The sequence below is a fragment of the Tachypleus tridentatus genome, chromosome 13 (assembly GCF_004210375.1).
Source record: "Tachypleus tridentatus isolate NWPU-2018 chromosome 13, ASM421037v1, whole genome shotgun sequence".
Classification (NCBI taxonomy): Eukaryota; Metazoa; Arthropoda; class Merostomata; order Xiphosura; family Limulidae; genus Tachypleus; species Tachypleus tridentatus.
Genome location: NC_134837.1, coordinates 270,984,350 through 271,012,111, shown reverse-complemented (window position 1 = coordinate 271,012,111; position 27,762 = coordinate 270,984,350). Strand labels below are relative to the sequence as shown.

The window sequence follows — 27,762 nt, the reverse complement described above, 5'->3', positions numbered from 1 at the left end:
TTGTTTAAAAATATCGTTTTTAATAATTATGATTCAAAACTATTTGTTGTTATAAGACACATTTTAATGTTCTGGGTTGTTTAAAATCTGACAAACTCATAGTAAGTTAACTAGAAAGTTCATAACCAAAATATAGCTTTAGAAGTATTGGAGCTAGCTGCAAGTAAGACGACTAAAAACCTGTAAGAATGAGGACTTGTAGTAAGACGACTAGAAACCTGTAAGAATGAGGACTTGTTGTAAGACGACTAGAAACAATGAGGACTTGTTGTTTCACCAACTGGGTTACTGTTATTATTGATATTCTTGACTATAATTTCTGTAAGATGAAATTGTTTTACTGTATTTCTATCATATTTCGTCAGAAGCCAACTAAAAAGCCTAAATAACAGTTCCAGTCACAGCACAAACAACAGTTTCGGTTACAGCACAGTTTCATGCTCTGTGACTTCAGTGTTTTCATCGTAACAGTAGAAGCTAGAAGGAGGTAGACATGGGTCGCTGGTGCACATGTGGTTTCTTGTCATCAAGTCATTGGGTGAATTCCTGTGAAGATACACACACCAGTAAAACACACGAGACAAAGTCAGAAACACATTTAATTTATTAATGATGAAATCATAAGTACACACAACATTATTTTAGGATTATACTGAATGATTAATTACAGGTAAGTACTTGTATACAGAATACTGTAATATTGACAAAATTCATCTGTGGACAAGATTCAAACCCAGTGCTTTAAACCAACTAAAGCATTGTATTCTAACACTGGACATTTCTGACTCATTTGATTTGAGTAAACGATGGTATACAGGACCACTTACGTAAGACAAGTCATTTCAAACACTACTCATGTATTTAGTGAACCCTGAACTACCCAGAAAACGATGGTATACAGGAATATTTACGTAAGACAAGTCATCTCAAACACTACTCATGTATTTAGTGAACCCTAAACTACCCAGTAAACGATGGTATACAGGACTACTTACGTAAGACAAGTCATCTCAAACACTACTCATGTATTTAGTGAACCCTAAACTACCCAGTAAACGATGGTATACAGGACTACTTACGTAAGACAAGTCATCTCAAACACTACTCATGTATTTAGTGAACCCTAAACTACCCAGTAAACGATGGTATACAGGACTACTTACGTAAGACAAGTCACCTCAAACACTACTCATGTATTTAGTGAACCCTAAACTACCCAGTAAACGATGGTATACAGGACTACTTACGTAAGACAAGTCACCTCAAACACTACTCATGTATTTAGTGAACCCTAAACTACCCAGTAAACGATGGTATACAGGACTACTTACGTAAGACAAGTCATCTCAAACACTACTCATGTATTTAGTGAACCCTAAACTACCCAGTAAACGATGGTATACAGGACTACTTACGTAAGACAAGTCATCTCAAACACTACTCATGTATTTAGTGAACCCTAAACTACCCAGTAAACGATGGTATACAGGACTACTTACGTAAGACAAGTCACCTCAAACACTACTCATGTATTTAGTGAACCCTAAACTACCCAGTAAACGATGGTATACAGGACCACTTACGTAAGACAAGTCATCTCAAACACTACTCATGTATTTAGTGAACCCTGAACTACCCAGAAAACGATGGTATACAGGACCACTTACGTAAGACAAGTCATCTCAAACACTACTCATGTATTTAGTGAACCCTGAACTACCCAGTAAACGATGGTATGCAGGACCACTTACGTAAGACAAGTCATCTCAAACACTACTCATGTATTTAGTAAACTCTGAACTTCCTAGTACAAACAATTTACTACTTATATAGTTAGAAAACTCTGAACTTCCTAGTACAAACAATTTACTACTTATATAGTTAGAAAACTCTGAACTTCCTAGTACAAACAATTTACTACTTATATAGTTAGTAAACTCTGAACTTCCTAGTACAAACAATTTACTACTTATATAGTTAGTAAACTCTGAACTTCCTAGTACAAATAATTTACTACTTATATAGTTAGAAAACTCTGAACTTCCCAGTACAAATAATTTACCACTTATATAGTTACAAAACTTTGACTTCTGTGGTACAAGCTTTTCACTACCTACCTAGTTAGCAAGCACTGAACTACTTGATACATACATTTCACTAACTGTCTAGTTAGTACACATTGTACTACCTGGTACAAACATTTCACTAACTGTCTAGTTAGTAAACCGTGTACTACCTGGTACAAACATTTCACTACCTGTCTAGTTAATACACCTTGAACTACCTGATACAAACATTTCACTACCTGTCTAGTTAGTAAACCGTGTACTACCTGGTACAAACATTTCACTAACTTTCTAGTTAGTAAACCGTGTACTACCTGGTACAAACATTTCACTACCTGTCTAGTTAGTAAACCGTATACTACCTGGTATAAACATTTCACTAACTGTCTAGTAAGTAAACCGTGTACTACCTGGTACAAACATTTCACTAACTGTCTAGTTAGTAAACTGTGTACTACCTGGTACAAACATTTCACTACCTGTCTAGTTATTACACCTTGAACTACCTGGTACAAACATTTCACTACCTGTCTAGTTAGTAAACCGTGTACTACCTGGTATAAACATTTCACTAACTGTCTAGTAAGTAAACCGTGTACTACCTGGTACAAACATTTCACTAACTGTCTAGTTAGTAAACTGTGTACTACCTGGTACAAACATTTCACTACCTGTCTAGTTATTACACCTTGAACTACCTGATACAAACATTTCACTACCTGTCTAGTTAGTAAACCGTGTACTACCTGGTATAAACATTTCACTAACTGTCTAGTTAGTAAACCGTGTACTACCTGGTACAAACATTTCACTAACTGTCTAGTTAGTAAACCGTGTACTACCTGGTACAAACATTTCACTAACTGTCTAGTTAGTAAACCGTGTACTACCTGGTACAAACATTTCACTAATTGTCTAGTTAGTAAACCGTGTACTACCTGGTACAAACATTTCACTACCTGTCTAGTTAGTAAACCGTGTACTACCTGGTACAAACATTTCACTACCTGTCTAGTTAGTAAACCGTGTACTACCTGGTACAAACATTTCACTACCTGTCTAGTTAGTAAACCGTGTACTACCTGGTACAAACATTTCACTACCTGTCTAGTTAGTAAACCGTGTACTACCTGGTACAAACATTTCACTAACTGTCTAGTTAGTAAACCGTGTACTACCTGGTACAAACATTTCACTAACTGTCTAGTTAGTAAACCGTGTACTACCTGGTACAAACATTTCACTAACTGTCTAGTTAGTAAACCGTGTACTACCTGGTACAAACATTTCACTAACTGTCTAATTAGTAAACTCTGAACTATCTGGTACAAGGAATTCATTACCTGTCTGGCTAGTAAACTCTGAACTACCTGGTACAAACATTTCACTACCTGTCTAGTTAGTAAACCGTATACTACCTGGTATAAACATTTCACTACCTGTCTAGTTAGTAAACCGTATACTACCTGGTACAAACATTTCACTAACTGTCTAGTAAGTAAACCGTGTACTACCTGGTACAAACATTTCACTAACTGTCTAGTTAGTAAACTGTGTACTACCTGGTACAAACATTTCACTACCTGTCTAGTTAGTAAACCGTGTACTACCTGGTACAAACATTTCAGTAACTGTCTAGTTAGTAAACCGTGTACTACCTGGTACAAACATTTCAGTAACTGTCTAGTTAGTAAACCGTGTACTACCTGGTACAAACATTTCACTATCTGTCTAGTTAGTAATCTCTGAACTACCTGGTATAAACATTTCACTACCTGTCTAGTTAGTACACCTTGAACTACCTGGTATAAACATTTCACTACCTGTCTAGTTAGTAATCTCTGAACTAGCTGGTACACATATTTCACTACCTGTCTAGTTAGTACACCTTGAACTACCTGGTATAAACATTTCACTACCTGTCTAGTTAGTAATCTCTGAACTAGCTGGTACAAACATTTCACTGAAGTACTTGGTTTAAGCATTTCACTACTTATATAGTTAGTAAACTCCAAACTTCCTGGTATAAACATTCTTAGTGCAATGTTTGTACTAGATAGTTCATGGTTTATATTGTTAGTCAACCATGAACTACCTCTCTAAATAGTAAACTCTGAACTACCTGGTACAAACATTTCACTACTTGTATAATCAGTAAATTCTGAACTTCGTGGTACAAACATTTCACTACTTGTATAATCAGTAAATTCTGAACTTCGTGGTACAAACATTTCACTACTTATTTAGTTAGTAAACCCTGAATTACCTCATACAAACATTTTTAGTAAACCTGGAACAACCTGGTACAAACATTTCACTACTTATTTAGTTAGTAAACCCTGAATTACCTCATACAAACATTTTTAGTAAACCTGGAACAACCTGGTAAACATTTCACTACTTATTTAGTTAGTAAACCCTGAATTACCTCATAGAAACATTTCTCTATCTATTTAGTTAGCAAAACATGAAATACATGGAGCAAACATTTCACTACGCATTTAGTTAGGGAAACCTTAACTACCTGGTACAAACCTTTTGCTACTTATTTTGTTACTGAACTCCCAACTACCTGGTAGAAAATGCGTACTGTTTATGTACTTAGTGAACCCTGAATAACATACATGTTACTGTTTAGTCAGTTAATAAACCCTGAACTGTTAGGTAGAAACAGCTTACCGTTTATTTATTTGGTTTTCAAGGTGTTTTAGTTTCTGCCTGGTTATTTGTAGTTCGTGTTGCAGTTTCCACCGCTCAGAGTTACACGCTGGGTCACAACACCGTTGGTGTTTCACTAAATCCTGAGTTTCGTGAACAATTCCCCCGAATCTCAAAGAGTTTCCCATGCTCTAGAAGAAAGTAGAATATTTCTGTTATTTGTGACACTTATACCATGAGTCAATAAAAGAATTATACGATCGTAACTGGTTTTCTCGTTACTTGTTTCATGTCGTATCGAACTTTGTACTGCTCTTAACAATAAATACAATTTTAATGATGTTGTACTAATAGTATTTTACAGTAACAGTGTTATAATAGCACATCTTACTTCCAAATTTTGTTAAACTAACATCTTTTCAGTTGTACTATGGTGAATAGCGTTCGTAGAGGACATTACAGTGTTATCAACAGTTAAAGATGCAAAGCTCCTAAGTGAAGGAAATAAATATCATACTAGTGTTCTGTCACATCTAAAGAACATGTTCTATAACAATAATAGTATATTATGACATCTAAAGAACGTTTCATATAACAATACTTTTAAATGGACACACTTAAATAACGTTCCATATAATAATACTTATATACTGACACACTTAAATAACATATTATATAAAAATACTTGTATACTGACACGTCTAAAGATTGTGTTTTAAAACAATGCTTGTATACCATGACACTTAAATAATGTTTTGTAACAATACTTGTATGCTGTCCCATCCAATAAATATTTCATATAACATTACTGGTAAACTGTCCCAACTAATAAATATTTTATTTAACAATACTTGTATACTCTCACACTTAAATAACGTTTCATATGACAATACTTGTATACTGTCACACCTAAGAATATTTTACATAACAATACTTGTATACTGTCACACTTAAATAACGTTTCATATGACAATACTTGTATACTGTCACACCTAAGAATATTTTACATAACAATACTTGTATACTGTCACACCTAAGAATATTTTACATAACAATACTTGTATACTGTCACACCTAAGAATATTTTACATAACAATACTTGTATACTGTCACACTTAAAGAATGTCTTATATAAAAACATTTGTGTAATATCACACTTAACGTTTTTTTATAACAATACATGTATACTGTTACCCGTAAACAATGTTTTGTGTAACAATACTTGAATGCTGTCACACTTCAAGAACGTTCAATATAACAGTATTTGTATACTGTTACACTTAATTAAGGTTTCATATAACAATATTTGTATACTGTTACACTTAAGGAATGTTTTGTAAAACAATACTTGTATGCTGTCACATCTCAGAAACGTTGATATAAAATACATGTATACTGTCACACTTAAATAACATTCCATATAACGGTACTTGTATACTGTGACACCTAAAGAATGATTTGTATAACAAAACTTGTGTGCTGTCACACCTCAAGAATGTTCCATATAAAAATATTTGTTCACTGTCACACTTAAATAACGTTCCATATAACAATAGCTGTATACTGTCCCACCTACAAAGATCTTATGTATCAATATTTGTATGCTATCACACTAAAGGAAAGTTTTATATAAATATACTGGTATGCTGCTAAACTTTTAAAGAATGTTTTATATAACAATACTTGAATACTGTGACACCTAAAGAATGTTTTGTATCACAATACTTCTATGCTGTCAACCTCAAGAATGTTCCATATAACAATACCTGTAGTGTCCCACCTGAAACATTTTTATATGACAACACTTGTGTGCTATCACAGCAAAGGAATTTTTTATATAAATATAATTGTATACTGTCATTCTTAAAGAATGTTTTATATAACAATACTTTTATACTGTCACACTTAAAGAACGTTTTGTATAACAATACTTGTATACAGTTACACGTAAACAATGTTTTGTATAACAATACTTGTATACAGTTACACGTAAACAATGTTTTGTATAACAATACTTGTATACAGTTACACGTAAACAATGTTTTGTATAACAATACTTGTATACAGTTACATCGTAAACAATGTTTTGTATAACAATACTTGTATACAGTTACATCGTAAACAATGTTTTGTATAACAATACTTGTATACAGTTACACGTAAACAATGTTTTGTATAACAATACTTGTATACAGTTACACGTAAACAATGTTTTGTATAACAATACTTGTATACAGTTACACGTAAACAATGTTTTGTATAACAATACTTGTATACAGTTACACGTAAACAATGTTTTGTATAACAATACTTGTATACAGTTACACGTAAACAATGTTTTGTATAACAATACTTGTATACAGTTACACGTAAACAATGTTTTGTATAACAATACTTGTATACTGTCACACGTAAACAATGTTTTGTATAACAATACTTGTATACTGTTACACGTAAACAATGTTTTGTATAACAATACTTGTATACTGTCACACTTAAATAATGTTTTATATAACAATACTTGTATGCTATCACACCTCAAGAACGTTCCATATAACAATACCTGTACAACGTTTCACCTAAAAAATGTTTTATATGACAATACTTATATACTATCACACTTAAAGAATGTTTTGTATAAATGTATGCTGTCAAACTGTTTCATGTAAAAATACTTGTACACTGTTACACCTAAAGAATGTTTAGTAAAATAATACTTCTATGTTGTTATACCTCAAAACTCTTCCATATAAAATACTTGTATACTCTGATATGTAAGGAATGTTTTGTATGGTAATATGTGTATGCTGTGATTCTTAAAGAATGCTTTGTATAACAATACTTGCATGCTGTCACACCTCAAGAAAGTTCTGTATAACAATACTTGTATACTGTCACATCATAAAGAATGTTTTATATAATAATACCCGTATACTGTTACACTTAAAGACTGTTTTATATAACAATACTTGTATTCTTACACACTTAGGTAACATTTCACATAACAATACTGTCACATTTAAAGGACGTTTCATATAACAATATTTGTATGCTGTCACTCCAAATGAATATTTTATACAACAATAATTGTATACTCTCACACATAAAGAACGCTTCATGTAACAATACTTTTATACTGTCACACCTGTAGAATATTTTGTATAACAGTACTTGTATGCTGTTACAAATAAAAAATGTTCTACATAACAATACTTGTATACTGTCACACTTAAATAACGTTCCATGTAACAATACTTGTATACTGTCACACTTAAATAACGTTCCATGTAACAATACTTGTACTGTCACACTTAAATAACGTTCCATGTAACAATACTTGTACTGTCACACTTAAATAACGTTCCATGTAACAATACTTGTACTGTCACACTTAAATAACGTTCCATGTAACAATACTTGTACTGTCACACGTAACGTCTCATACATGTATAAGAATACTTGTATGCTGTCACACTTAAAGAACGTTTCATATAACAATACTGTATACTGTCACACCTAAAGAACGTTTTGTATAACAATACTGTATACTGCCACACCTAAAGAACGTTTTGTATAACAATACTGTATACTGTCACACCTAAAGAACGTTTTGTATAGCAATACTTGTATGTTCTCACACTTAAAGAACGTTTTGTATAACAATACTGTATACTGTCACACCTAAAGAACGTTTTGTATAACAATACTGTATACTGTCACACCTAAAGAACGTTTTGTATAGCAATACTGTATACTGTCACACCTAAAGAACGTTTTGTATAACAATACTGTATACTGTCACACCTAAAGAACGTTTTGTACAACAATACTGTATACTGTCACACCTAAAGAACGTTTTGTATAACAATACTGTACACTGTCACACCTAATGAACGTTTTGTATAGCAATACTTGTATGTTCTCACACTTAAAGAACGTTTTGTATAACAATACTGTATACTGTCACACCTAAAGAACGTTTTGTATAACAATACTGTATACTGTCACACCTAAAGAACGTTTTGTATAACAATACTGTATACTGTCACACCTAAAGAACGTTTTGTATAACAATACTGTATACTGTCACACCTAAAGAACGTTTCATATAACAATACTTGTATACTGTCACACCTAAAGAACGTTTTGTATAACAATACTGTATACTGCCACACCTAAAGAACGTTTTGTATAACAATACTGTATACTGTCACACCTAAAGAACGTTTTGTATAGCAATACTTGTATGTTCTCACACTTAAAGAACGTTTTGTATAACAATACTGTATACTGTCACACCTAAAGAACGTTTTGTATAACAATACTGTATACTGTCACACCTAAAGAACGTTTTGTATAACAATACTGTATACTGCCACACCTAAAGAACGTTTTGTATAACAATACTGTATACTGTCACACCTAAAGAACGTTTTGTATAGCAATACTTGTATGTTCTCACACTTAAAGAACGTTTTGTATAACAATACTGTATACTGTCACACCTAAAGAACGTTTTGTATAACAATACTGTATACTGTCACACCTAAAGAACGTTTTGTATAACAATACTGTATACTGTCACACCTAAAGAACGTTTTGTATAACAATACTGTATACTGCCACACCTAAAGAACGTTTTGTATAACAATACTGTATACTGTCACACCTAAAGAACGTTTTGTATAGCAATACTGTATACTGTCACACCTAAAGAACGTTTTGTATAACAATACTGTATACTGTCACACCTAAAGAACGTTTTGTACAACAATACTGTATACTGTCACACCTAAAGAACGTTTTGTATAACAATACTGTATACTGCCACACCTAAAGAACGTTTTGTATAACAATACTGTATACTGTCACACCTAAAGAACGTTTTGTATAGCAATACTTGTATGTTCTCACACTTAAAGAACGTTTTGTATAACAATACTGTATACTGTCACACCTAAAGAACGTTTTGTATAACAATACTGTATACTGTCACACCTAAAGAACGTTTTGTATAACAATACTGTATACTGTCACACCTAAAGAACGTTTTGTATAACAATACTGTATACTGCCACACCTAAAGAACGTTTTGTATAACAATACTGTATACTGTCACACCTAAAGAACGTTTTGTATAGCAATACTGTATACTGTCACACCTAAAGAACGTTTTGTATAACAATACTGTATACTGTCACACCTAAAGAACGTTTTGTACAACAATACTGTATACTGTCACACCTAAAGAACGTTTTGTATAACAATACTGTATACTGTCACACCTAATGAACGTTTTGTATAGCAATACTGTATACTGTCACACCTAAAGAACGTTTTGTATAGCAATACTTGTATGTTCTCACACTTCAAGAATGTTTCATATAACAATACTTGTATGCTGTCACACCTAAAGAATGTTTTATTTAAAAATACTTATATACTGTCACACTGAAAGAATGTTTTGTAAAACAATACTTGTACGCTGTCACTCCTCAGAAACGTTCCATACAACAATACTTGTATACTGTGACATCTAAAGAATGTTTTATGTTAGAATATTTGTATACTGTTACTCTGAAAGAGTTCTTTGTTTAATAATACTTGGATACTGTCATACTTAAATAACGTTTCAGATAACAATACTTGTATACTGTGGCACTGAAAGAATGTTTTCTATAACAAAACTTGTATACTGTCACACTGAGATAATGTTATATAACAATACTGATTGTTCGGTAATTCTTCATATATTTTTTGAAACTTTGTGTACTTACCATGCTTACAAGAGTGAAGCAGCCTCCCGTGTCTGTTTTTGGCAGGTGTTTTCTGATATAGTTGAAGTACAAGTGTTCCAATCCTAGAAGGGTGATGGTGAATAGAATTCCACAGCCCAACAGAATAAAGGCACTCATGAACTGATTGATGTCCAAAGGGTTGGCAGTGTTGCTTTTACTCTTTGTTGGTTTGCACGCTCCTTGTAGCCAGAATCTTTGAAGGCGCTCCAAGTCTCCTAACAAAATTAAAATCCAGAAACGTCTCAAGAGTTGAGATAGTAAATCATGTTTAAATTCTATTTGTTACTCAAGTACAATTGTGACGGATTAATTTTTAAACTCAACTCTTCAGCTGTGTGAGAACTGAAACTGGACCATGAAAATCCCAATCTGCTGTTACACAATGTCGTTAGAACACACTAATTTTAGTGTTACAAGATGAAGGTTTGTTCTTGACACAGAGGGAGTCATAGGGATAATATCAAGAAAACTTATTCTGTGTTTCAACGTTTAAGCTGTCGTATATAAAATACTTGATAAATGGTCTGATAACATTCAACACACCAATATATACAGTACCACCTGATTAACAGAATCTTCATCTGATTAGCTAATCAGTATATTCTATGATAATTAACAATTAACACAACCTTACTGTAGTCTTAAGAGTAATGTATTGAGTATATTTGTTACGAGGGCTATCCGCGCTGGCCGTTCCTAATTAAGCAACGTAAAACTGGAGGGAAGGTAGCTACTTATCACCACCCACCGTCAACTCTTGGGCTACTCTTTTACCAACAGACGGTGGAATTGAACGTAATAAAATCACGCTTCCAGTGCTGAAAGAGTGAGCATGTTTGATGTGTTAGGGATTCGAACAACGAGCCCTATATCACGAGTCAAGCACCCTCACGAGCTGGCCATTCTAAGCCTACGTGGTGACACAAGAACAGCTTTTAGATTGGCTTTTCTTCTTGCTTTACTGATTGCGGTCGTTGTATTAACAAAACGTGACATATAATATTCAGATGATTATATCAAGTTAAAAACAACGTTTTAATATTTTACACGAATGGATTTCTACTTTACTAATAAATATTAAATTAAAAATCGAATAGGCATAATACACTAAATAATTTATAAATGCAGTCAAGATTATTAGCTCCCTTTAGGTAACAGTGGGACTCTACGGGAAAATTATGTTGCTAAAAATAACAACGGAAAATGTACCTTAACAAAGACATCTAACACCCTACCGTTTTCTCTGTAGTGTATCATCCATTTGTTAAACGCATTCAGGTACTTGGAATTTTTGGGAAGAGCAAATCCATATCCTGTGGTGGCATACCAAGAACCAACGGTCAACAACCTGCATTCATTGTCTTGTCCCGCTAAGTATTCCAGGACGGTGGCGTCGTATATAAAGGCGTCCAACTCCCTACAAATTAGACATCCTTAACATGACAGAGGCATCCAACTCCTTACAAATTAGACATCCTTAACATGACAGAGGCATCCAACTCCTTACAAATTAGACATCCTTAACATGACAGAGGCGTCCAACTCCTTACAAATTAGACATCCTTAACATGACAGAGGCATCCAACTCCTTACAAATTAGACATCTTTAACATGACAGAGGCATCCAACTCCTTACAAATTAGACATCCTTAACATGACAGAGGCATCCAACTCCTTACAAATTAGACATCCTTAACATGACAGAGGCGTCCAACTCCTTACAAATTAGACATCCTTAACATGACAGAGGCATCCAACTCCTTACAAATTAGACATCCTTAACATGACAGAGGCGTCCAACTCCTTACAAATTAGACATCCTTAACATGACAGAGGCGTCCAACTCCCGACAAATTAGACATCCTTAACATGACAGAGGCATCCAACTCCCGACAAATTAGACATCCTTAACATGACAGAGGCATCCAACTCCCTACAAATTAGACATCCTTAACATGACAGAGGCATCCAACTCCTTACAAATTAGACATCCTTAACATGACAGAGGCGTCCAACTCCTTACAAATTAGACATCCTTAACATGACAGAGGCGTCCAACTCCTTACAAATTAGACATCCTTAACATGACAGAGGCGTCCAACTCCTTACAAATTAGACATCCTTAACATGACAGAGGCGTCCAACTCCTTACAAATTAGACATCCTTAACATGACAGAGGCGTCCAACTCCTTACAAATTATATAACGTAAACAGTTAAGGGTGTCTAGCTGTACTTAAAGTAAATATTGTCAGTATATTGCAAGACATTAAAACCGTCTAACTTCCAACTACGCTGATACAAATATTATAACACATCAGAACGTAACACTCACCATAATACAAAGAATATGACTATATACTAGAACACAATGGGACATAAAGCACGTCATTATATCTAAATTGTGACTATGTACTACAACAGATTAGAACGTACGGCTTACCATAATATAAAAAATACGACTATAGCATGTTAGTACGTAAGACACACCATAATATAAATATTGTGACTATAAATTACAACACATTAGGACAGTGGTTCCCAACCTTTTTTATACCTAAAAAATTGTAGCATGTTCTCGCATCCTTCACAGTAATTATTTATTTAAGAATAAAGGTGAAGGTGGCCAAAACAACTCTTATCTCGCAACCCCTGGAACGCTATCTCGCACCCCTGGTTGGAAACCACTGCATTAGGACGTAAAGATTGCTATAATAGAAATACTGGGACTATATACTACAGCACATTAGGACGTAACACTCTCCAAATGATGCCCCCTCACACTGATTGGGACAGTACATATAAAGATGCCCCCTCACACTGATTGGGACAGTACATATAATGATGCCCCCTCACACTGATTGGGACAATATATATAATGATGCCCCCTCACACTGATTGGGACAGTATATATAGTTATGCCCCCTCACACTGATTGGGACAGTACATATTTTTTTAATCCTACTATAATAACGGTAATTAAGTATATATGAAAATCCGTTCTATGAAATGTGTGTTAAGTGTTTTGTTTCGTTGTTAAATTTATAAAAGTGTTACTGCATAGTAATATTTTATTTCCGATTAGAAAATGTTTTATGAACTCAAAGTTTTAAATAATGTATGATATCACCTTTGTAAAGACGATTTAAACAGAGGTACTTTATGTGCAGTAAGACAGAAATTTCATTAACTGATGAATTATCAAATAAATGATTTAATTAGTGTTAAGCGTTATTTTTGAGAGGATTTAATTAATTAATTACCAAGATGATAAGACAGTTATTGTATGAAAAGTGGCGCCCCAAACGCACGTTCTGTACTGCACAATAGTATCATATAGTCATCCATCATGGCTACTTGTCATGGTGGCCTGACAATATGTCTCTAATGGCAGGCAAATTCTGACAACTTTAGCATCCCCCTCACGTAACGTCGGCCTGTTAACACGGCCTTGACAACGAGTCATCTGGTTGCAGCTTTTGGAACTATGAGCTCCTCATCTTTGAAGATATCTGCCCCTACCGTGAAGCGGCCAATCAGCGTGATGCAACATCCTGTGTAACACCGATGTATTAGGTGTACGAGGGCTGTTCAAAAAATACGCGGACTGACGTCATAAAACAAAATGTACTTTATTTAGAAGTTACAGGTCTGGGACCCCTTCAAAGTACTCTCCTCCCCAATGCACACACTTATCCCAACGGTGTTTCCACTTGTTGAAACAGTCCTGGTACGATTCTTTTGTAATGTTCTCCAGCTCCTTCGTCGCATTTGCCTTAATCTCGGGAATCGTCTCAAATCTTCTTCCTTTCAAGGGTCTTTTGAGTTTGGGAACAAGAAAAAATCGTAAGGAGCAAGGTCAGGTGAGTAGGGGTGGGGTGGGGAAGAACAGTGATCGAGTGTTTGGCCAAAAACTCACGAGTTCTGAGGGCTGAATTTCGCAGCAACGCGGTGCATCTTCAATTTTTCGATCAAAATCTCGTAACAAGATCCAACTGATATCCCACACTCTTCAGCAAGCTCCCTGACAGTGAGACATGTGGGTCGTCAGTTGACGTGGAAGGACGTCCAGGACGCTCATCATCTTCAATGGACTGTCGACCATTCTTAAAACGTTCATGCCACTTGAAACATGTCGTACGCTTCATAGCAACATCACCGTAAGCCGTGTTAAGCATAGCAAAAGTTTCAGTCGCAGATTTTCCAAGTTTAACACAAAATTTCACAGCAAGTCGTTGCTCCTTCAGATCATTCATTCTGAAATCCGCCAAACGAAAAAATCGCACCTCACTTAAAACCGCATAGCTAATACACAAATGAAGATATCTGCAATCGGGAAATAGCGTCATAATCAGCTGATTGTGCGAACATAGCGACACCAAGCGGATTCCCCTGGAACCAACTGGAGCCGCGCAATTCAAACAGTCCGCGTATTTTTTGAACAGACCTCGTACTCTATATGAACGGATCACTTTAACTGACTGCTACTTCTGCTAAATTTCTAGGTCTAACCTATGATTCAAAATTAACGTGGTTAATTAAAATTATATTTTATTTATATTAAATTATATTAAAAATATACTGATACAAATCTGGAAAAGAGCAAACTATGCAAGAAGTCTTTCAGGTAAAATCCAAGGAACATCACCAGACAACATACTTAAAATCTACAAAACGTACATTAGACCAACAATAGAATATGCATCACCTGCCTGGATTAACATAGCACCCACACATGTACAGAAACTTCAACGTATACAAAATTCAGTACTAACTTCAGCATATAAAGTACCACGTAGCACCTCAACCACATTCATGCACAAGTATGCAAACATAGATACAATATCTGAAAGACTCTTGCATAATTCTCTAAAATATTTCAATAAGAATTGGCATAAAAATGACTTAATGTGTGATCTCGACAGATATCACGTACATGATGTAAATGGTCCTAAATACCTCTTCCCTTTTAACATATATTTAAGAAATGTAACACAAGCTGGCCACTATGCACCAGACACTTAGTCCTTGTTTCTTTTTATTATTATAATTATTATTTTTCTTTTTTTAATCATTATTTTTTTCTTTCTCTCTTATTGAATTATTATTCAAGCATTGAATAATAATAATTATTATTTTGTGTGTGTGTGTGTGTGTGTGTGTGTGTGTGTGTGTGTGTTACTACAAGTAGTAGTAGCATTCTCTCTATGAAGAAAAAGGAGAAAAATACAAAAAAAAATATATATATGAAAATACAAAAAAAATAAAAAAATAAAAAATGAAGAAAAAAAACCGCAAGAGAAATAATAAAAGGAAAAAAAACAAAGACTTCTTGTTCGTCCATGCATGGACTGAGCCCTGAAATGGGCCTGAGTATGATGTTATACTATTACTCTGGCCCAAAGCTAAAAAAAAACAAACCCTAAAGACAGATGCTATAATCGTTCGGGAGGGAGGAAGAGGTCAAATGTACCTGACCCTCCTGGTTATTTAACATCAATACCCAAATACCGACACAGTGAACTTGGAACAGACCTCGTATTACTTAGTGTAACATTGATATACTGTGTAAACGTTATGTTATGTGACCGTTCTAACATAGACTGATAATGAAGCAGTAAAACAAAGGTATTTATAACAACGTTGGTGGAGTGTGTAAATGTAATTATCTTCAATCTTTCTGATACCAACTTACAGTGAGCTGTGGTTCAAGACAATGATACCAACTTACAGTGAGCTGGGGTTCAAGACACTGATACCAACTTACAGTGAGGCTGTGGTTCAAGACACTGATACCAACTTACAGTGAGGCTGTGGTTCAAGACACTGATACCAACTTACAGTGAGGCTGTGGTTCAAGACACTGATACCAACTTACAGTGAGGCTGTGGTTCAAGACACTGATACCAACTTACAGTGAGGCTGTGGTTCAAGACACTGATACCAACTTACAGTGAGGCTGTGGTTCAAGACACTGATACCAACTTACAGTGAGGCTGTGGTTCAAGACACTGATACCAACTTACAGTGAGGCTGTGGTTCAAGACACTGATACCAACTTACAGTGAGGCTGTGGTTCAAGACACTGATACCAACTTACAGTGAGGCTGTGGTTCAAGACACTGATACCAACTTACAGTGAGGCTGTGGTTCAAGACAATGATACCAGCTTACAGTGAGCTGGGGTTCAAGACAATGATACCAACTTACAGTGAGGCTGTGGTTCAAGACACTGATACCAACTTACAGTGAGGCTGTGGTTCAAGACACTGATACCAACTTACAGTGAGGCTGTGGTTCAAGACACTGATACCAACTTACAGTGAGGCTGTGGTTCAAGACACTGATACCAACTTACAGTGAGGCTGTGGTTCAAGACACTGATACCAACTTACAGTGAGGCTGTGGTTCAAGACAATGATACCAACTTACAGTGAGGCTGTGGTTCAAGACAATGATACCAACTTACAGTGAGGCTGTGGTTCAAGACACTGATACCAACTTACAGTGAGGCTGTGGTTCAAGACACTGATACCAACTTACAGTGAGGCTGTGGTTCAAGACACTGATACCAACTTACAGTGAGCTGTGGTTCAAGACAATGATACCAACTTACAGTGAGGCTGTGGTTCAAGACACTGATACCAACTTACAGTGAGGCTGTGGTTCAAGACACTGATACCAACTTACAGTGAGGCTGTGGTTCAAGACAATGATACCAACTTACAGTGAGGCTGTGGTTCAAGACAATGATACCAACTTACAGTGAGGCTGTGGTTCAAGACACTGATACCAACTTACAGTGAGGCTGTGGTTCAAGACAATGATACCAACTTACAGTGAGGCTGTGGTTCAAGACAATGATACTAACTTACAGTGAGGCTGTGGTTCAAGACAATGACAAAAATAAAGAAGTTCACTTTACTGAGCAAGTAATAAAAATCATAACATCAGGACATAATAACACAAGTGTTGAACATCTTGTCAAAACTAAGTAATTTTATTAAAATATGCTATCTTTATATATATATAATGTATGGTTAACTATAACATCTCAAAACAGTAGGCTTATTTATCTGCTCGAGTCAACAACTCTAGTCTTTGTAAAACAATGTAATGAAAGGATAAAGAAGGTGATGAAAAACACACGATAGGAAACGTGTAGTAAGAATAAACTAATCAGTTGCTTAAATAGTCTTTCTTCGAGTTTGTTGGCAAATTGATAAAATAAAGTCTTGAAAAGCACAAACTTTACAATATAAGAAACATCTGATCTCCGTGATGACGAGAAGACCCACTTGTACAGAAATATATATGGATCTTCTCAACCTGTACCAGCCATTTTTACATATATATTGAACATCTGATCTCCGTGATGACGAGAAAACCCACTTGTACAGAAATATATATGGATCTTCTCAACCTGTACCAGCCATTTTTACATATATATTGAACATCTGATCTCCGTGATGACGAGAAAACCCACTTGTACAGAAATATATATGGATCTTCTCAACCTGTACCAGCCATTTTTACATATATATTTAACACCTGATCTCCGTGATGATGAGAAAACCCACTTGTAGAGAAATATATATGGATCTTCTCAACCTGTACCAGCCATTTTTACATATATATTGAACATCTGATCTCCGTGATGATGAGAAAACCCACTTGTACAGAAATATATATGGATCTTCTCAACCTGTACCAGCCATTTTTACATATATATTGAACATCTGATCTCCGTGATGACGAGAAGACCCACTTGTACAGAAATATATATGGATCTTCTCAACCCCTACCAGCCATTTTTACATATATATTGAACATCTGATCTCCGTGATGACGAGAAGACCCACTTGTACAGAAATATATATGGATCTTCTCAACCTGTACCAGCCATTTTTACATATATATTGAACATCTGATCTCCGTGATGACGAGAAAACCCACTTGTACAGAAATATATATGGATCTTCTCAACCTGTACCAGCCATTTTTACATATATATTGAACACCTGATCTCCGTGATGACAAGAAAACCCACTTGTACAGAAATATATATGGATCTTCTCAACCCCTACCAGCCATTTATACATATATATTTAACACCTGATCTCCGTGATGACGAGAAACATTCCAAATATATTGTAACAGTTTCGAGAAAATAAGCCTAATCTATACCTGGTTCTAAATTTAAAAACTGCCTTACCCTTTCTTAATTGCTTTAACTCCATCAATCACTGAAGATCGGTTGAACTTCTTCATGTACTCGTGGATTTCAGGTTTGAACTCCTTCAGTACTGCGTCAGTGTTTCCGTTAGGTATAGTTCCAAAACGGAACGGTGGTTCTGTCAACCGGGGGTTCTTAAGCTTGAATAAAACGATTATTATCTTTAGAAAAACAAACACTTATTCATTTTATTAACCTGACTGTCATTGTACAATAACAGACATACAAATAACCTTCTCTGTTTCTATAAACCTCAAATAATATCAATCATTGATTTTGTTAAAGGTCAAGCCATGGTTCTAGTCTCTCCATATAGCCTCTTCCTTTTTTACCCTTCAAAGTACCAAATGTATTAATTGAAAGTACTGATTGTAACAATGATGTATTAGATGTATTACTTGAATGTACTGGGTGTAACAATGATGTATTAGATGTATTATTTGAATGTACTGGGTGTATCAATGATGTATTAGATGTATTACTTGAATGTACCGGGTGTAACAATGATGTATTAGATGTGTTACTTGAAAGTATCGGGTGTAACAATGATGTATTAGATGTGTTACTTGAAAGTACCGGGTGTAACAATGATGTATTAGATGTATTACTTGAAAGTTCTGAGTGTAACAGTGATGTACTAGATGTATTAGTGGAAAGTTCTGAGTGTAACAGTGATGTACTAAATGTATTAACGGAAAGTTCTGAGTGTAACAGTGATGTACTAGATGTATTAACGGAAAGTTCTGAGTGTAACAGTGATGTACTAGATGTATTAACGGAAAGTTCTGAGTGTAACAATGAGGTACTAGATGTATTACTTGAATGTACTCAGTGCAACGTTTATGTGTCAGCTCTCTATTTTTATAAAGACTTTGTTATACTTAGTTGTAATGCCTAAAATTACTTAGCATTGGTTGTGATACAAAGACATATTTCATATAGTCAGTTATTTTTCAGATTCGTGTGCTTCATATTTGTAGAATAGATTGCAGATGAAGTATATTACAACTAGAGTGACAGAAAACACAGGCCATATTACCCTTTTGTCATCAATGCCAGACAAATCATAAAATTCTTCCCTGGTTATCATGAAGGCTGCCAAGTTCGCTGTGTATAAAGCCAAGAATACAACTGCAAACATTGCCCACACACTTGCCATGAACCTTGCTGTATAGCCCTGGGGCAGTCAATGTTGACACTGGCGCCAAATAAGATAGCCCACATCAACCAGTAAGTTCGAAGTAGGGAGAATTTGTAACCTAAAGAAGCAGGTAAAGTGAATATCTTGATATGATACTTCGAATACCACTAACATAAAGTGAGTATCTTGATATGATACTTCGAATACCACTAACATAAAGTGAATGTCTTGATATGATACTTCGAATACCACTAACATTCCAGATTATAGAAAAAACAAATACGTTGTCATTTTTATTTTGCAAATATTATCAGTTCAATTGTTATTCTGAATATATTAAGAAAATATTATTTAAAGTAATTACTAGCAACTAATTAACCTTTATCTAAAGCTTCTGTGAATTATATCACAATAACAAAGGTCAAATATTCTTACACTGTAAAATAAATTGGAGCAATTAGGACCAGATATTCTTATCCTGTGGATTATATCACAGTAATAAGGACAGATATCCTTATCCTGTGGATTATATAAGAGTAATAAGGCAAGATATCCTTATACTGCAGATTATATCACAGTAATAAGACCAGGTATCCTTAGACTGTGGATTATATCACAGTATTGGTTTTTACTATTAAATATAAACACATCGGCTTGTAGTTATCTTTTAACAAATGATTCAACATCCTTTAAACTGGTACATGAACTCAATATGTATTTTGTCACTACATCTTCACCCTGATGTTAGAAACGTTATTCTGTGGATTATATCACAATAACAAAGGTCAAATATTCTTACACTGTGAAATAAATTGGAGCAATTAAGATCAGATATCCTTATCACTGTGGATTATATCACAGTAGTAAGGACAAATATCCTTATTCTGTGGATTATATCACAGTAATAAGGCCAGATATCCTTATTCTGTGGATTATATCACAGTAATAAGGCCAGATATCCTAATCCTGTGGATTATATCACAGTAATAAGGCCAGATATCCTTATCCTGTGGATTATATCACAGTAATAAGACCAGGTATCCTTACACTGCAGATTATATCACAGCAATAAGACCAGGTATCCTTACACTGCAGATTATATCACAGCAATAAGACCAGATATCCTTACACTGCAGATTATATCACAGTAATAAGACCAGATATTCTTATCCTGTGGATTAAATCACAGCAATAACTCCAGATATTCTTATCCTGTGGATTAAATCACAGCAATAACTCCAGATATTCTTATCCTGTGGATTAAATCACAGCAATAACTCCAGATATTCTTATCCTGTGGATTAAATCACAGTAATAAGGCCAAATATCCTTATCCTATGGATTATATAAGAGTAATAAGGCCAGATATCCTTATACTGTGGATTATATCACAGTAATAAGACCAGATATTCTTATCCTGCGGATTAAATCACAGCAATAACTCCAGATATTCTTATCCTGTGGATTATATCACAGTAATCAGGCCAGATATCCTTACATTATGGTTTATATTAGAGTAATGAGACCAGATATCCTTACACTGTGGATTATATCAGAACAATAAGGCCAGATATCATTACACTGTGATTTATGTTAGAATTATAAGACCAGGTATCCTTATACTGCAGATTATATCACAGTAATAAGACCAGATATCCTTATCCTGTGGATTATATCACAGTAATAAGGCCAGATATCCTTATACTGTGGATTATATCACAGTAATAAGGCCAGATATTCTTATACTGCAGATTAGATCACAGTAATAAGACCAGATATTCTTATACTGCAGATTATATCACAGTAATAAGACCAGATATTCTTATACTGTGGATTATATCACAGTAATAAGGCCAGATATTCTTATACTGCAGATTAGATCACAGTAATAAGACCAGATATTCTTATACTGCAGATTATATCACAGTAATAAGACCAGATATTCTTATACTGTGGATTATATCACAGTAATAAGACCAGATATTCTTATCCTGTGGATTATATCACAGTAATAAGACCAGATATTCTTATCCTGTGGATTATATCACAGTAATAAGGCCAGATATCCTTATATTATGGGGTATGTTAGAGTAATGAGACCAGATATCCTTATTCTGTGGATTATATCACAGTAATAACACCAGATATCCTTACATTATGGTTTATATTAGAGTAATGAGACCAGATATCCTTACACTGTGGATTATATCAGAACAATAAGGCCAGATATCCTTACGCTGTGGATTATATCAAAGTAATAAGGCCAGATATCCTTACAATGTGGATTATATCAGGAAAATAAGATACCTCAGGCTAAACAGACTTGACAAGTTTTCTTAAGAATGAATGTGGAATCTGAAAGGCCTTTTAAAGCTGGTCTTTGCCAAGCCCAGCAATTTTGGGTTTGTTTGTTTGGAATTAAGCACAAAGTTACATAATGGACTATCTGTGCTTTACTCACCACAGGTATCGAAACCTAGTTTCTAGTGATGTGAGTCTGCAGACATGCTGCTGTGCCACTGGATGGGCTTTTGGTAAAGAGTCGAGATTGTTTTAAAGTTTGCAACAAGAGAAGATTATAAATGTTTTATTGGTTTATTATAAAGACTTACTTTAAAATTTATGAATTAAATTTATTTTAAGAAAAATATCTTTGAAACATATTTTAATCTGAGGAAGGTTGAATAACTTACCACTAGGTGGAACTAATTTCATGTCATATCCAGAGGGGCTCATCCATTCAAAGACAAAAACAAAAACAGCTGCTAACTGGATACTAACAAGCAAAATTAGCAACCAAGATACTGTATCGAATGGCTCTGTAGCAGAAAGATAACAAATAACTGTTAACTGGACACTTGTAGAGTAAGAAAGCTATTTTATAATACAGTGGATTTTTGAACGTTATTTGGTTTTATCATTTTCATATTTAAAAATTACAGTTGAATAACAAAAAATAACTAGATTTATTAAGATTGGGGATTAAAAAAAGTAGATATAAGCTTTTAATTGAAATTTTGGTAGTCCATCATGTAGTATAATTTTACATTAGATTTAGTACATATAACAATTCTTCAGTCTTAGTTATAATTCAACTTGCAGTAAGATTGTAGGGTAACTTAATGCATTGTTTTATTTAATAAATACAGTCTAAAAACAAGTTGTCAGATTTAGGCTTAACAGTGTTAACAACTGGCTACTGGTGTTTAATCATATTATCAAGTGTTTAACTTTACAAATACAGTTAAGACACTACTTCGATAGTTATGTGTTAGAGTTGTTAGGTGCAAAGAATGGATTTGTTTAAGAACTCTGGACAAGTATGTACTTTTAAGAAAGCTACTATCAAAGATGTTTAATTTATATATAGAATTTGCAGGTTGGAGCCTATCCTAACTAAAGTTGAGGAAATAGAAAAGGAGAAGTACAAGCAGTGGGAAATAACAGCAGGACTACACGATGAGCTTCAGTTTTTACATACAATGGAAGCATTAGCTGAAATTAACAATGACATTTAGGAAGTTGGAAAGGAAAGCATTAGAGTTAAAAGTAGTAGACTTATTAATTGTAAAGGCCCTATCATATTGAGCAACAGATTTCAACTCTTGGCTTGTGCAGACAAGGAACTGTTGGAAGGAGGAAAGCGAAAGGAGAGGAGGTTGATATTGATTATAGTTATAAGTGATTCCTTGACACAGAATGTGGACAGAATAGTCTGTGGGATAAATAAGGTGAAAAAGAGTTAAGATTATGTAACACTTGGGAACAGGAGGAAGATATAACTGATTGAGTAAGAGATATAACTGACAGAGGAAGAGATATAACAAAAGGAATTAGCAACAATGAAGTCTTTGTTATAAACGAAGGGGCTACTGATATAAGGAAGAGTTAGAAAGAGTTAATTAATAAGTACAAGGGGTTCATAAAAACATTTAAAGATAAAGGCCATAAATTAATTGTGTAAGGGATACGGCCAAAAATTACTTTAGGAGGTAAAATTTTGAGTGGGTTACTAGGGTAAAATGCAAGACCGAAATTAATAGGTAACGATGAGCAGGTTAGCTGGTTGAACTTCTTGGATCAGTTCAATCGGATGTAAGAACATTTTGGAATGGATGGTTTATGTTTAAATATGAAAGGACCTGTCTGTAAAGGAAGTTTCAAACTAAGAGTATATACTGATGAAGGTAAAGATAAACTAAACAACACTGAGATTTAAATGACAGTTTAGCATAGAAAATCAGTATACTAGAAGTTATAAACATAGATTTCATTATTAATATAATAATATTAGAAATATATGTAAAGTGCAAGTTACATCCTGTTGAAATTGAAATACATGGTTACAGGATATTTAATAGGAACAGAGCAGTAAAGAGATGGGGGTGTGCCTATATATATATATATATATATGTATAGTATGAGATACATACTGTTGATGTAGAAATACACAGTTATAGGTTATTTAATATGGAAGGAGAAGTAAAGAGAGGTTATTTAACAGGGACAGGAATGAGAGGGGAACTGACTCTATATATATAGTATGAGATACATACTGTTGATGTAGAAATACACAATTATAGGTTATTTAATATGGAAGGAGAAGTAAAGAGAGGTTATTTGACAGAGACACGTCAGGAATGAAAGGGGGACTGTATTTAATAGGAACACAGAAGTAAAGAGGGATGGCTCTATATGTAAAGTATGAGTTGCATACTGTTGATGTAGAAATACATAGTTATAGGTTATTTAATATGGAAGGAGAAATAAAGAGAGGTTATTTAATAGGAACACAGAAGTAAAGAGGGAGTGGCTCTATATGTAAAGTATGAGTTACATCCTTTGAAGTTGAAATACATGGTTATAAATTATTTAATAGGGATAGAGCGGTAAAGAGATGGGGGTGTATTTTTATATATAAAGTGTTATTTACATCCTGTTCAAGTTGAAGTACATGGTTGTAGGTTATTTCATGAGGATAGAGCTGTAAATAGAGGGGAGTGGCTCTTACGCATTGCAGTGTGAGTTACGTTTGTTGCAGCTGAAATACATGGTTGTAGGTTATTTAATATGGAAGAAGTAGTAAAGAGACGTTCATTTAATAGTTGCAGAGCAGTAAAGAGAGGGGGGAGTGGCTCTATATGTAAAGTGCGAATTACATCATTTTGAAGTTGAAATACATGGTTATAGGTTATTTAATTGGAACCTAAAAGTAAAGAGAAGGGCAGAGGCTCTATATGTATACTGCAAGGTACATACTGCTGAGCTTGAAATACATGGTTATAAGTTATTTAATAGCTGTAATGAGATAGGGGAGTGTCTATATATAAAGTGTATTTACATAGTGTTCAAGATGAAGTACATGGTTGTAGGTTATTTCACAGGGATAGAGCTGTATAGAGATGGGGGAGTAGCTCTTTATGTAAAGTGTTAGTTAAATCCTGTTGAAGTTGAAATACATGGTTAAAGGTTATTTAGTATGGACAGAGCAGGAAAGAGAGGGGGAGTGGCTTCATATGTAAAGTATAACTGACATCCTGTTGACGTTGAAGATATCAAAGATAATATCAGGGAGACTGAATACATTTAGGATTCTGTTAGTAGATATAAAGAGCTCTTAGTAGGAATTTGATAGACCACCAGTTGATACTGAAGATATCTGTCAGCGAGATTATGATTTCAGTTGTTAATAAAGCCATAATTATGGTTAAATTTTATTTGAAATGTTCTTATTTGTAAATGCTAGAGTGAAACTATGAGGTTTTTGGAAACTGTTCAAGATGGAATTCTTGAAGTGGTCAAGGAAACTTTTGGAAAGAATGCTATTTTCAATTTATTGTTGACATGTAATATAGAAATTGTTGAGAGGGTAGAAATTGTGGAACATCTAGGTAGAAGTGATTATTGCTTCATTAGGTTTGATGTTTTCATACATGTGGATAAAAGGAATGACTTTTTGGTGACAAATTTCAAAGAATTAAATTTTGTAAGGAAATAACAATAATTATCTGTTGTGAAAATGGTAGCTGAGTTATCTGAAGACCATTATGAGATGTAGAAAATATTTACAGAAATATATTTAGTAAAAAAAAAAGTTGTCTCACAAATGATATGAGAGATAAAATCAACATGAAGAGCATCAAATATTTAAGACATTTAAACTGATTTGTATTTAAAAGATTATAGAAGGCAAAAACGTTGGATAAACATGATAATTAGGTTTGTTTTCTGTTAATTGCTTAACTTTATATAGATCATGGTTTGTTTTTAACTCCTTAACTTTATATAGATCATGGTTTGTTTTTTAACTCCTTAACTTTATATAGATCATGGTTTGTTTTTTAACTATTTAACTTTATATAGATCATGGTTTGTTTTTTAACTACTTAACTTTATATAGATCATGGTTTGTTTTTTAACTACTTAACTTTATATAGATCATGGTTTGTTTTTTAACTACTTAACTTTATATAGATCATGGTTTGTTTTTTTAACTACTTAACTTTATATAGATCATGGTTTGTTTTTTACCTACTTAACTTTATATAGATCATGGTTTGTTTTTTAACTACTTAACTTTATATAGATCATGGTTTGTTTTTTAACTACTTAACTTTATATAGATCATGGTTTGTTTTTTTAACTACTTAACTTTATAGAGATCATGGTTTGTTTTTTTAACTACTTAACTTTATAGAGATCATGGTTTGTTTTTTACCTACTTAACTTTATATAGATTATGGTTTGTTTTTCTCAACTCCTTAACACTATCTACATTATAGTTTGTTTTTCTCAACTCCTTAACACTATCTACATTATAGTTTGTTTTTCTCAACTCCTTAACACTATCTACATTATAGTTTGTTTTCTGTTAACTACGTAACTTTATATAGATCATGGTTTGTTTTTAACTACTTAACTTTATATAGATCATGGTTTGTTTTTAACTACTTAACTTTATATAGATCATGGTTTGTTTTTTAACTACTTAACTTTATATAGATCATGGTTTGTTTTTCTCAACTCCTTAACACTATCTACATTATAGTTTGTTTTCTGTTAACTACTTAACTTTATCTGGATCATGGTTTGCTTTTTGTTAACTACTTAACTATATCAAGATAATGGTTTGTTTTCTGTTAAATACTTAACTTTATCTAGATCATTGTTTGTTTTTTGTTAACTACTTAAATTTATCTTGATCCTGGTGTGATTTATATCTTCTTGATTTTAGCTAGATCATGATTTGATTTTAACTACTTAGCCTTATCTAGATCATGGTGTGTTTTTTGTTAACCACTTATCTTTATCTAAAGTTATGTGTAAAAGTTAAGACACCCTATGAAAGCCTGTGTATTTGTGTAACATTTTTGTATATATAGATAGTTAATCTCAGTTTCAACAATACTGAGAGATTATAGGAATATAACAAAACAATTAAAACTGAAGAAAAGACTTTTCAAGATCTTCTGTAAATGTAATTCTACAAAAATGCATATTCCTATAATCTCTCAGTATTGTTAAAATTGAGATTAAATATCTATATATCCAAAAATGTTACAAAAATACATAGGCTTTCATAGGGTGTCCTAACTTTTTCACATGACTGTAGATAATAGTTCATTTTTGTTAACTACTTAACTTAATATAGATCATGGTATATTTTCTGCTAACTACTTAACTTTATATAGATCATGGTTTTTGTATTTCTTGAATTCTTCTAAGGAATTTGCTATGCTGTTCTTTGCTTTATTCATTTTGTTATCTTGAATACAGCGATTTATAACTGGTGATTATCTAGTTGCTGTGAGATTTCTTTTGATTGTTTGTTTAATAATGCATGTTGTTTTAGCCATCTGTTTAT

General features: G+C 33.8%; 1 pseudogene across 1 annotated transcript in view; it reads right to left on the bottom strand.

The window, feature by feature from the left end:
• Positions 1-27,762, bottom strand: part of LOC143236563 (glutamate receptor ionotropic, NMDA 2A-like) — a 49,217-nt pseudogene continuing 21,455 nt past the window's right edge. The window contains exons 2-8 of the transcript XR_013019586.1: positions 22,592-22,717; positions 19,797-20,016; positions 18,737-18,897; positions 11,758-11,939; positions 10,502-10,737; positions 4,746-4,915; positions 1-546 (exon numbers count right to left, since the gene is read on the bottom strand). The product of XR_013019586.1 is annotated as a glutamate receptor ionotropic, NMDA 2A-like (transcript). The remainder of the gene's footprint in view (positions 547-4,745; positions 4,916-10,501; positions 10,738-11,757; positions 11,940-18,736; positions 18,898-19,796; positions 20,017-22,591; positions 22,718-27,762) is intronic.